This window comes from Rhipicephalus sanguineus, chromosome 11 (genome assembly GCF_013339695.2).
Source record: "Rhipicephalus sanguineus isolate Rsan-2018 chromosome 11, BIME_Rsan_1.4, whole genome shotgun sequence".
In the NCBI taxonomy this organism is placed as follows: Eukaryota; Metazoa; Arthropoda; class Arachnida; order Ixodida; family Ixodidae; genus Rhipicephalus; species Rhipicephalus sanguineus.
The window spans coordinates 69,006,765-69,018,946 of NC_051186.1; positions in this window are offsets into that span (position 1 = coordinate 69,006,765).

Below are 12,182 nucleotides of genomic sequence, written 5' to 3' on the forward strand. Positions count from 1 at the left end.
ATATCGTGCCTCCGTGTACTTACGATATTTATCGCTCCTCTCGGCAACATTTTTAGCGATACGAACGCAGCAGAAATGTGGAAGACGAGTTATTTTATGCATGATAATCGAATCGCATATTCGAATTTTTCAAATATTCGAAGTTATCGAATATTCGAAACTTTTCGAATACACGATTTTCGAATCGAATACGAATATTTCGAATGTAATATTCGACGAATATTCGAAACTTTCGAATATTCGCACACCCCTAATATTTATACAAGAAATTTAATTGATCGTAAGTGGTAGCTAGACATGGCTTCCGTTCCCCCTTCATTATAACTGCTTTATGGTCGGTGAAGTGATGGATAGGTGATGGGATGTGATCGTAGTGGGATGTTTGCAAAGACGAAGTAGTGGGCAGTTTGCAAAGGTGGCTTCCGTTCCCCTTCATTATAACGGCTTTATGGTCGGTGATGGATCGTAGTGGGATGTTTGCAAAGACGAAGTAGTGGGCAGTTTGCAAAGGTGGTTACGCCGGACAACGGAGACGTGACAAGGTTAGACTAAGGGGAGCTTCGCCCCTAAAAACCGCAGGTAAATAAAACACCAATTAAAACACTGTCACGTTCAAATGCATATAAGAACAGGTGTGCAACCTCACAAGCGAACGGTAACACCTATTTGCACGTGCCTCGCCCACTCGAAGGAGGGCAGCAAAACCTACGGTTCATGTGGGTGAACAAGAAAAGACTACCTCAGATCTTTCTGTGTGCAAATGTGGAATGAACAGAAGCTACACAGAAGAATTAGTAGCGCTGAATGGGCAGGACCTTCGCCCCTAACACAAGCCGAGAACTAGTTCCAATTACGAATTGGTTACAACGACCTGGACACATTTGAAGGGGACTCTTATTTTTCTACGTTCACTGATCTCAATAAAATTTTCAACACATGTTCTCTTGGGTACGCTGATGATATATATGCTTAACTATTCAGCTGCAAGTGATTTAGTTTTTCCGAAAATGAATTTTAAAGATTGATAGCCAATTTTAGAATCCTGTCTTCAAATGCGAGCCACCATGTGTTTCGAATGTTTATTTCCGAGCTCACTTTGCATGGTGGCAGGTGAAAAGCAGATGGCGATCCGGCGATCCCCTTTGAAACCGTAATCAACACCGCATCAATGATTACTTAACAAGCGCAAAAACGAGTCGCTTGCCGAGGCGTAATCCCGTTTCGTAGATAACTAGAGTAGACTCTCGTTAAACGGAACCTGCAGGGACCAGAAATGTGTTCCATTTAACAGGGGTTCCTTTTACTGAGAGTGGTGCAACGGTGCAGAATCAAAGCACGAAACCAATCATATTAGGGGCAGCTGTTCCGTTTAAGATATTTCCGTTCACCAAGAGTCTACTGTATCTCACCGTCAATGCACGGACACTGGTTACAGCATCTGAACCTAACCACGAAACTAGCGGTGTGACTTGGAGCTTCAGAGTTTTCGCCTACGAAAGCTTTTACACTTAGGAGATTTCTTCCTCCATGTTTCAGTTGTCGATATTGTACATAATCTGACATCAACTAAACGAGGGACAGAAAATTGGGAAGATTTACTCAAGTCACCCTTTACTGATTAAGCATTTGTGGATTAGGAAGTTTAATTTACAGCAAATGTGCAAAACAACATCAAGGTTCCATTAGAATTGAACTAATACAGGTTGACTGTACTGCAAAGATTTATCTTTACATTTGCTAATGACTTTATTCTCTGGCTTGTTAATATACAATAATATACCTACCTATTGCTTAGTGGGATTACATTATTTAATGCACTACGTGTTCCAAGCAACTCATCATATTAACTGTGCCTATGAATACAACGAAACCTTTCCGAAAGCATGTCAAAGCTAAAAAGAAGCAGGTAATAAGTATTTGAAGGAATTGAATCAACTTACCACCCAGCAGGCATTTCCAAGGTCAGCTATTTTTACAGATATATTACAACTTCATGCACAGGATCGGCCATCTTCTCCGGTGGTTTTTGGTTTTCTAGACAAGGACAACAAAGAGGAAATCAGAAAGGCAAATATGCACCAATAGGACATGCACACTTTGTTCTCACAAAGGCCCACTGACTGCGAGGAGTATATTAACGTTTGCTTTGGTGCCTGTGCAGCGGTGAATGATGCGTTTTTAGACGCTGCTTGAGCCAGATCAAGATCAAATTTCTCGAGCCTGATTCACCCATTTGTACAAGTTGTGAAAAAGAGTCAACTGCAGTAGAGAAATTCAATCCCAATCCAGTCCAAGCATGACTGAAAAGCAAATTTATGGCTGAAGTACACACCGCCATTTAATTTGGTTTTAGTTTGGTGGCCGCAGCACCATATTGCTACAGTTACTGAATCTCTCAGGATAGCATGTATGGCAGGAAGTGACTTCAAGGCTCAAGATTCAAATTAAAGAAATTGCCTTATAGTCAAATAGATGAGTAAGCAAGTTCTATTTCATGCTTTCAAGCCGGGGTGCAACAGCCGAAATAGGATTCGGAGCAATTTTTGGAAGCAGCAAAATGTTGCTTTTGGAGCACAAAGGTCCAAATTTGGAGCAGGTTATGAAAAAAAAACCTGAATTTTTTAGCATAAAATCCAAAATTTGGAGCAGTAATAAGAGAGGCTCACTTTAGAAAAGAAAACAAACATATGTACAAACCATTAAGGGGGACGCGCACTTCGTATCGCGAAAAATGGCATAAAATCGGTTTTTTTGAAAATCGCATTTTCAGTTTCTGTAGACCCTTTTCTATCAGATTCCAAAATATATTCACCCAAAACCACGTAGAAGTGCTTTAAAAAATTTGTTACGCCTGCCACGGTGGCGAAAGTTATTGCGGAAATCGCAAAAAAAACACTGATTTTCAAAAAATAATAACTCCGCAACGGCGCCACCGTTCGCCGATATTTTGGTCTCGTCGGAACGAGCATTTCTCCGTCTTCGAATTCCCCGCCTCAGCTGGCTCCTCCCTTCGAAAACAAGCGCACAAAAAGCAAATGTCCGAAGGTCGTTTCGAGGCCTCCGATTGGCCGCGTCCGCCATGTTGCCTCAGCGCGCCTCGCCATTGGTCCGATGCGCGCTTCGGGGGGGGATCGTCGGCTGCTGCCATGGCTGCTGCTTGCGCTTCGCGAGGTCACGGCTGTCGAAAGTCGCGGTCTTTAGACGCGTTCGCACTCGTTATGTGTTCACGGCTCGAAGTCGACGATCACGTAGAACTTAACTAGGTTTTATTCAGGAGCTGCAAGCGGAAGCCCGATCAGATTACGATGGCACGCCGCGCTCGTAGCGAACATCGTAAGCGCGCGTCTCGGTCCGACCCTTTAGTTGACTTGTCGGATCAGCGGTTGGAGGTTTCTGCTATCAACACTTCGTACGTAGTGACGAAGATAATCGCGGGACGACTCCTTGTACTCGCGACTACGCATTACGTACTTTGAAACAAACATCGGGCACCGCGGCCGGCGCGTCTACTGCTCGGAGTCGTCGCTAGGCCTAACTCGCTCCACGGCGCCGGCGTGCGAGACGAACCTCGAACTTTGCGGGCAAGAACAACGCGTTAGAGGAACCGCGGCAGGTGCTGCTTCGTAAGCAACGCAGCGCATCGCCCGCAGGCTCCTCGGAACAGCGGATGGTAATTTTACGCATCTGCAGCGGACCCCACAGCCAAGCTCGTCGCGCAGCGGCCGCGCGTCGGCGTCCGGAAATGCGAGACCAAACACGTTGCGCGCGGATTTTTCGTCGCCGCACCTAGGGATACTTGCCGCATCGTCACCGAATGCCGCGACCCAGAACATCGCGTTGCAGATTTCCCTGACTCCGCGGCCGAGCACTTCGAGGTGAAACAAAGCACTGTTGATGCAATTTAGGCGCGCTTGGAGCCGTGCGTGGTATCGCCGCAAGCTCTCATGATCATCTGAAAAAAAAATAAAAGCCTCGCAGATAACCGTGTTCGCCGCAACCGGGTGAATTGTGAAGCGCATCACAGTCGAGGTTTACAAGTGAGCTTGAGTGAAGCAGGGAGATGAACTTACATCTGCCCAATTCGCATCTTGAATAAACAGCTAAGGAATTTCTATTCCCCCAATGTTTTGGCCGTAATTGCCTTCTTATTTAGGAGGAAGGGATAGGCTGTCATGATGAGAGCCACTCTTAGTATCCTATAAAAATATTCAATGATCAATTGCAATAAAAGACTTAGTGATAGCACGAATACAAGAAAGCTGGCAAAGCACCACAGCATATGGCCTAATCACATTACAATATAAAGGGCAGCCGAGAAAGATTCTCTGCGCTTGAAAAAGGCTAAGAATCGATTCACTAGAGAAGATGGAAAGGCGGCAAAGAGAGTGCCAAAGGACACCTCCAGTTATGCTGCAGGATAATTTTAGAACTACATATGTGCTCAAACTTTCAAACGTCGTTTTCCTCAAAATGACTTTTTTTGGCTAGTGAGGCTGCTTATCCCAGCCATATCTCTGGAACCACTAATCGAATTTCCACAAGTCTTTTTTATTATGTACTTGAATAAATTTCTGAGGGGGTGACAAGCCCTTTTTTGAATATATTGTGTCTGTTATTTATTATAGTTAATCAAAATTTGATTGATAATATCCTAATCACCAACACTAAATTTGAGGTCTGCTAAAACTTTTCAGCAAGGAAATTCAAAAAAAGGGCTCTGTTACCCCCTGAAGTATCAATTCTGGGAATCATCACAGTTAATTCACAGTTCCAGTACCTTTTGAAAGTTCTCCAGGCCTGGGATAAGAGAACCATGTGCATTATTCTGACATACTGCCATAACTTGAGAACCAGTGAACATAACTTCATGAAATTTGTAATTCTTCTAATGCTTTGCTGTGAGTCTATCATGAAAATTTCATTAAGATATCTCAATAAACAAAAAAGGTTGGTATCCGAAGGTAGCCTCCCCCCCTTAAACCCAGATATTATTATTGTAAACATCACTGTGTGCAGCTTATCAGAAACAGCAGAGGTTTTTTTTTTTTTAACCATGAAGCCTCCTTTTTTGCATTATCGTGAAGCCAAATTGTGCACCGAAATTTCCACCAAAGATATGCTAAATTCTCTAAAAGTTTTATATCGAATTAGACAATGTATTGAAATAATTTTTTCCTTTCTTTTTGCAAGTTCATATGTGCAGGCTTTTGATAGTGGATTGAAAACATAGCAGACCAACCAAAAATTTGAAATTTGTTTGAATTTACCTAAAGCATGAAATATCCGTTTCCACTGCATATTGTGTTTCCTTGGTGCCTATGCCTTCCCAAGCATTGAAGGAAAGAACGTTTTCATCGAGGAGTGTTTCAGTCGCCGCTCGTGCATAAATCACTTCTGACAACTGCAAATCTCCTCCACAGGCTTCCACCACGTGCTGCCTTTCTACAGCGTGCTGCTGTCAACGTTGTTCCTCGTTACGAGGACGTTAGAGGTCGAGCGCAAGTGCCGGCAACGCTATGGGGACCTCTGGGCAAGCTACACCCAGAGAGTCAAGTACCGGCTCGTGCCCTACGTCTTCTGAGGTGGCCGTCGCCGTCGTCTCGTTTCATCTCTCCATCCATCTCTCTTCCAACGTCATCCCTCTTGTCTTGTGCACCTAATGACCCCACCCACCCCTACCCTGCCATTTTTAATTTTGCTTGTCACGCACCTCTGCAATATCGTGCCCCCCTCCCTCTTAAATAAAGGAGATGGAGGGCTGCGATTGTTTGCATGCAAATGTGCTTGACAAATGCCGGAACTTACGTGATGGGGGTGTCGCGCGGACAGCGTGGGGGCCAGAAAAGGAAGCAGCCTCGTGGTTTGCCTCGCAGGGTAGCGAACTCCCTGCTTTGGGGCCTTTCAGTTTGGTACTTTCATTTCTTTTCTTAACGAAGGAAGAGCTCGCTTCCCGGTTTCGCAATTTTTGAGTCATAAGCACCCCGGTATGTGATCGTCTTGTCACCCCCTTCGCTAAACGTTGGCGTCATCAAGCCATTGCCGTGCCAACCCGTAAAACCGCGTCGAAAGCACTCGCGGGCTTGCTCAGACCTCGCGGAGGAGGCACGTGGAGTTCAAAGAAAAAAAGGAAACTTTTTATCGAAAACATCATCAGTAAGAGTGCATATGTGGGATGTGTTCTTTTGTCATTTTGTAGTTTCTTTTAACGAGTGTCAAAATTTGGCGCGCTTTCTGTGAAAGGAAGCGAGAACGTTCGAGCTTTTTAAAAGCGCCGTTGTCTACGTCGACTGCGAGAGCAAATGGTTTCTCATCGCCAATTTTCTTGGCTTTTAACTAATATCAAAATCCATCTGTTTGAATCATTGCTTTGTACAAAGCATGTCTGCATGCGGTACGACGAAGGCTCGGCGAGTGACTTTCATCCAATCTTGACGCCTGTGAACCCCCAGCTACGCTCGCAGCATGGCAGAAGTTGAATAGAATCCGTTTCTGTCGCAAAGAGTGCGACAGCCATTTTTACTAGCGTGCGAATCGAAAATGTTTTGGCGGTGGAACGTCGTATAAATCGCTCAATTTTGTTGCGTGGCACAGAGGTGTAGGTAATTACGATAAGTCACGACCGGTGGAACAGCCTCGGGTACCACTATTAGCCTTTGTATTTCAAACTTCTATGTATTAAGTACTTCAATACCCAATACTGTTATATTGTTCCACCAGCAGTCACTATATCAGAATGGTACTATCATGATGGTAATGGTATCACAACTGATGAATGCTATTAAGATACTGTGGTATTGATCAATTACATTTACAATTATATCAGTTCATTGATATTATTAGACAGACATCGATACTATTATGAGTTTTATAACGATACTGTGGTGTCCTTATGATAGTATTGCGATAGCATCATAGTAGTAGCATTAAAACAAAGCTACTACGATAGTATTGGTATCACTTAAAAATGCTTTTGGAACAACGATACTATTACGTTGTTCCAACGGTGCCCTCATTGTGGAACGAGGAGCCTTGCCTTGCGATGTGCTGCGAGTGTGGCCGGTTTCGTCGCTTCACCCGCCGAGCTCCGAGCGTTGCTGGGAAGACGGCAACTGATATGCAAGCCCTGGCATACACTTCTTTCTTGGAACGAATGACGCGTTTTGCTAGTGATCTGTGTGTGTGCAACTTTTTTTTTTGTTTTCGCTGCCAAGTCTAGCATGTACAAACTAAGCTTGCTTAGCGTGCGTTTCAGTGCCACTGCGATGGCTATGACTGCACTCTTTTTTTGTGTCAGCTTGGTTTTATAAAATATTTTTTTAACTGTGTGAAGATATAATTTAAAGTGACGCAGCATTGCACAGTATTGTTTTATCGTATACGTTTTTTTGTTTTTAGCAGATTCTGCTTAGCACCTTGCTGGAGTTGGTAGACTGCAGTCGTTCAAAAAATGATCGAATTTTAAGTTACCGTTACGGTCGGTTTAGCGGGCTTCAAGTGCTACTGTGCTTCATTGTTTGGACTGTGGGTTAATTCCACACAATTTGTGTCGTCTATTTTTTTTTTATTTTTGCATAATCGACTCCCACTTATGCCTGCAAAGATTATGAGGTTACCTCTTATGACCTTCAGCAGTTTGTTGTATATGTATTAACAGAAGTCAAAGGCCATCGATATGTGATGCTTTACGCATTGTACTACATATAATTGTTTTACCATGTTGATCCATTAACTTACATCTAATGACTGGCTGTCCGATGTCTAGATGAAAAAAAAAAAAGAAAATTGGAAGGAAATGTAAGGTACCTGCTGCTATTTTCATTCTTGCCGATTTTTTGTTCACCCATTGTTTTCGCGTAATGCGTTTGTTTGCCAGTTACTGAAAAACTGGAGCTAGCCCTGTTAGACGACCTGGGGGCTGTCGTTTTTTTTTTTTTTTTTTTAGTTCAAGATGTGCCGTGTACTGATGCTATTGTCGTGCACGATGTAACTCTTTAAGTGCTTGATTTGTATTTGTGCTCAAAATAAAACGTTCGACGGATCACCGCACGTTACGAGCTAATGCTTTCACGAAGGTCCTCAAACTCTTGACTCTTGAAACTGCGTAGAGTTGTCCAGGAATGCAATGTGATTGCAGCACATGCATTAATCCAAGCTTCTACGAGACGAAAACTAATGCACTGGCCACGTATTGCATCCCGATAGGTGTGGATCACTCAATGATTCAGGAATGGTACCGACGGTGTACAAGATTCACCTGCATTTCATTTCTGGACAATTTTACTCTTAATCTGTTCTGAAAGCCTCTTTCGATTCCCTGCGCTCTCTGGCCAGGTAATTTCTTTCACTGGCAATTTGCTCACGCACGTTCATACGCGTTTTATGTAAATAAGGAGCTGAGAACATCGCTATTCTCGCTTGGTTTGTTTTCACTCTGGTGTGCGACCAAAGTGTAACATGCTCTTTTTGGTTTCAGATGTCGCATGGCCAAAAAAATAAAAAAAGAGTTTAAAAAAAGTCAGATTTGTATACCCCTGAGATTGTTTATTTTTTACTGTATCCCTTTTGTGTAGCATAGCAACGCGTGTCCTTCAAAGTGTGACAACAGTTGCCCCATTTTATGTATCGCTGCATCGTGTAACAATAAACATTACCCCATTTCTTTGTACATGGAAGGCTTGAGTTATTCGTCTTCAAAGCACTTGAGTGTGTAGTGTGTGGATGTCTTGACGTGAGAAGTCCTGAAAGATACCCTATAATTTCACAAGTGCTTGCTCCATACGTGCTACAGTTAAAGGGACACTAAAGAGAAACAATGAATTGGTTTAGATTGATAAAGAGTGCTCGGAGAACTCTTGTGTAGTTTACTTCACCACCATAGGTTTATTATTAGAGGAGAAAACCAAGTTCAAAGTTTCATTTTTAAATTTCGCGCTGAACTTTGTAATTCGTGACGTAAAAGACTTCAAAGAGCATTTAACCTATTTTGGCGCCACTGGCTCGACGAAATTTCCACAAACTCATTATGTCAAGTCTCTGGCCCCCTCAGAGGACAATGTACTTCGATTTAACCAAATTAGGAATTACGTAGGCCCAAGCAGGCGCCATCAAAAATATGTGACGTCACGGCAAATGGTGCAGGAATTCCAAAGTGGCGTCGCCACCTGTATTTTTTTTTTTGCGCGTTTTCTCACTTACTAAGCGTCTTCGCGCAGAAAGCATGGTGTTTTTGGTATCGTGAAAGACTACTTTACTAATGCGAGAAAAATCGTTTTGCTCTTTAGTGTCCCTTTAAATCTTGATACTATAACGAAGTATTTTGATTTTGACAACTTTATGTCCATAGAACATCTATTTTGAACCTCAGTATAACGAAGCTGATTTCAGTATAACGAAATTTCGGTGCTGCCCCTTAGGAAGATCGAGGTTATGAATAGGGATGTGCGAATATTTGAGTTTCGAATTCGAATCGAATAATTCGGTTCGACTTTTGAATAGCTAGTATTCGAAGTTTCAAATAATTCGACAGGACGAATATCTAAAACGCGTCAAAGGCAAATGGTAAAACTTGGTTAGGGTGGGGTGGCTAAAACTGGCGCTAATGTCATTACAGCAGGCCTTTCGTTGCAACTTTCACCGATATCCTGATTAAAAAGCGAACGCATGTTTATTTTAAAGGATATTGTCTCACTTCCGTACGTCATGGCTCTTATCATTTATAAAACTCTCTATCATTTCTGAAAAGTTTGTGTGTATGTATTGATCATTTCTTTAGATATATTTGTGAAATGTTCAGCAGACTGTTTTAGAAATTTTGACGAGTTGACAGTCTTTCAATAGCAAGTAAGGTCTTTTTTGGAGTATTGAAAGCTTCATTACGTTAACCTGTGTGGGCGTTCCCCATATAAGTATGCAATAATAGAAATGAGAAAAAACAAGCGAGTAGTACAATAGCAGCTTTATTCTAACCAGTGTTGTACGTAACGCGTTACAAGTAAGAGATATTGCTTGTAATCAATTACATTTTCAAAACTTTAACGTTCTGGGTAATTCCATTACATTTTCTTGCAATTGATTACTGGTAATCAATTACTATATTTTTTCCAAAATCAAGTTGCAACCAGTCTTCTATGGCAGTTCTCGTCCCGAAAAATATGCGACTGCTCTGTAGGGACCCCCGTCTGACAGGACGGGAGGTCCCTACAGAGCCTATTTTCTCGGCTTTTCCTTGGCCTTACCTGCAACTCCTTACTCGAGCGCCAGCAACAGCCAAGCGCAACACTTCATAGAGGACATAGACACTAGCATCGAAGCACTGTGCAACTACAAGCTGGTGCGCAAGGTGTTCCTTCGCACCGGCCTTCCCTCCAGCAAATGCGCATTGAGAGAGTGTTCAGTGTAGCAGCAGACCTCTTAACGAGGAAGCGTGGAAGAATCAGTGATGACAACTTTGAAAAAAAACTCCTGTTGAAAGTTAACAACGTGCAACACTATATCGCAGAAGCCACGGTAAACCTTCTCTCTACCATGCAAGCCACAGTAGTTCGTTGTAGTTTGATTAAACTTGTGTTATTGTGTTACGGCAATAAAATTTTGAAGGAAAGTAACGCAGTAATTGATTACACATCTGTTACTCATGTAATTTTAATTGTAATCGGTTACTTATTTTCTGTAATGTGTACAAGTCTGATTCTAACCGTTAATGCATGATGTAATTTATTTATTATGCCTGTAGAGAGCAACTTTAGTAGATAAATAATTGATGTGTTCTGACCACAACATATTCTCATGAAATACAACCCCAAGAAATTTGATTTTTGATTTGTGTGCAATGTTGTTTCCGCGATATTTCAAATAAAACTCATTATGGAATGGTTTTATTCTTTGGTCTGAATAGTACATACTTTGCTTTTGTTTAGTTGCCACCGATTTGTTTGTAGCCATATTGATAGTCCAGCACTCGCCTAAAGGAAACTGGCTCATACCCACGAGGGGGATTGGCCACACTGTCATAATTAGACCTTATGTGGTGAGAAAGAGAGAGAGAATTCACTTTATTAAAGGTCCTGAAGGGGCCTGGGCACCCGTTACGGGGGTCGGCCCGGTGGCTCCGCCCATGTGGGGACTGAGAGTCGGAGCTCGCCAGCCACCTTTTGGGCCTTCTGGACGGCCTGATGTTGAAGGGGCCTGTCGGGGCTCCTGAGGTGGTTGATCCAGTCTTCCTCGGTGGCAGGAGGCCTGAAGCTAGCGTTTAGCGCGGGACACTGCCACAGCATGTTATCTAAGTCGCACCTTGGATTTTGGCATTTAGGGCATTCTGGCCTTATGTCTGGGAGGTTTTTGCTGCAGATATAGGGGCTGGGGTAACTGCGCGTTTGCAGCAGTCTAAGCGTTAATTATTGTGCTTTATTTAGCGTTGAGTGAGGTGAGGGGAATTCGATCCTTTGTTGCATTAACTCTGCGCGTGCAGCGGCCAACGTACAAAATACTTCGTGTCTACATTGCGTGCCATTTAAGTCATTGACAATCACCTAAGTCGCTCTATGCTATTCCACTTTAATCGCCCAAGAACACTATCTCCATATAAGCCTCTGATGTCGCAAAGGGTTTTGAAGGCGCTATTTTCCGAACCTTGGGACCGAATTTATACATTGGCCGAAGCGTCGTTTCGAGTGAGGAAGCTTCATATATCTTTGGCATTTACATTTGGCTTGGCGTAACGCTATTGAATGGACGGTATACACAATGCAACAGCGGCTGATGCTTTCTTTTTTTTTCTTTATTATTTTTTCCCCACGAGGGCTACAAGCAAAGACCACGATCTGCGCGAAGGAGAATTAAATAACGGATGGTTGTTATTGTACTCGACCTGGAGGTTTAGATTTCGACGCATCTGCATGAAGACTTGCAAGTTTTGCGAAACACTTGAAAGTTTTGCAAAACAACAGCAAATCAAATTCAGGGGCGTAGCCAGAAATTTTTTTCGGGGTGGGGGGGAGGGGGGGGGTTCAACCATACATTATGTATGTTCGTGCGTGCGTTTGTATGTGTGCGTGTACATATGCGCAAGCACAATTGAAAAATTTCGGGGGGGGGGGGGTTGAACCCTCCCCCCCCCCCCCCCCTTGGCTACGCCCCTGATCAAATTGAATGATGGTAGGAAAAGTTGCGCGCGCTCGGAGGTC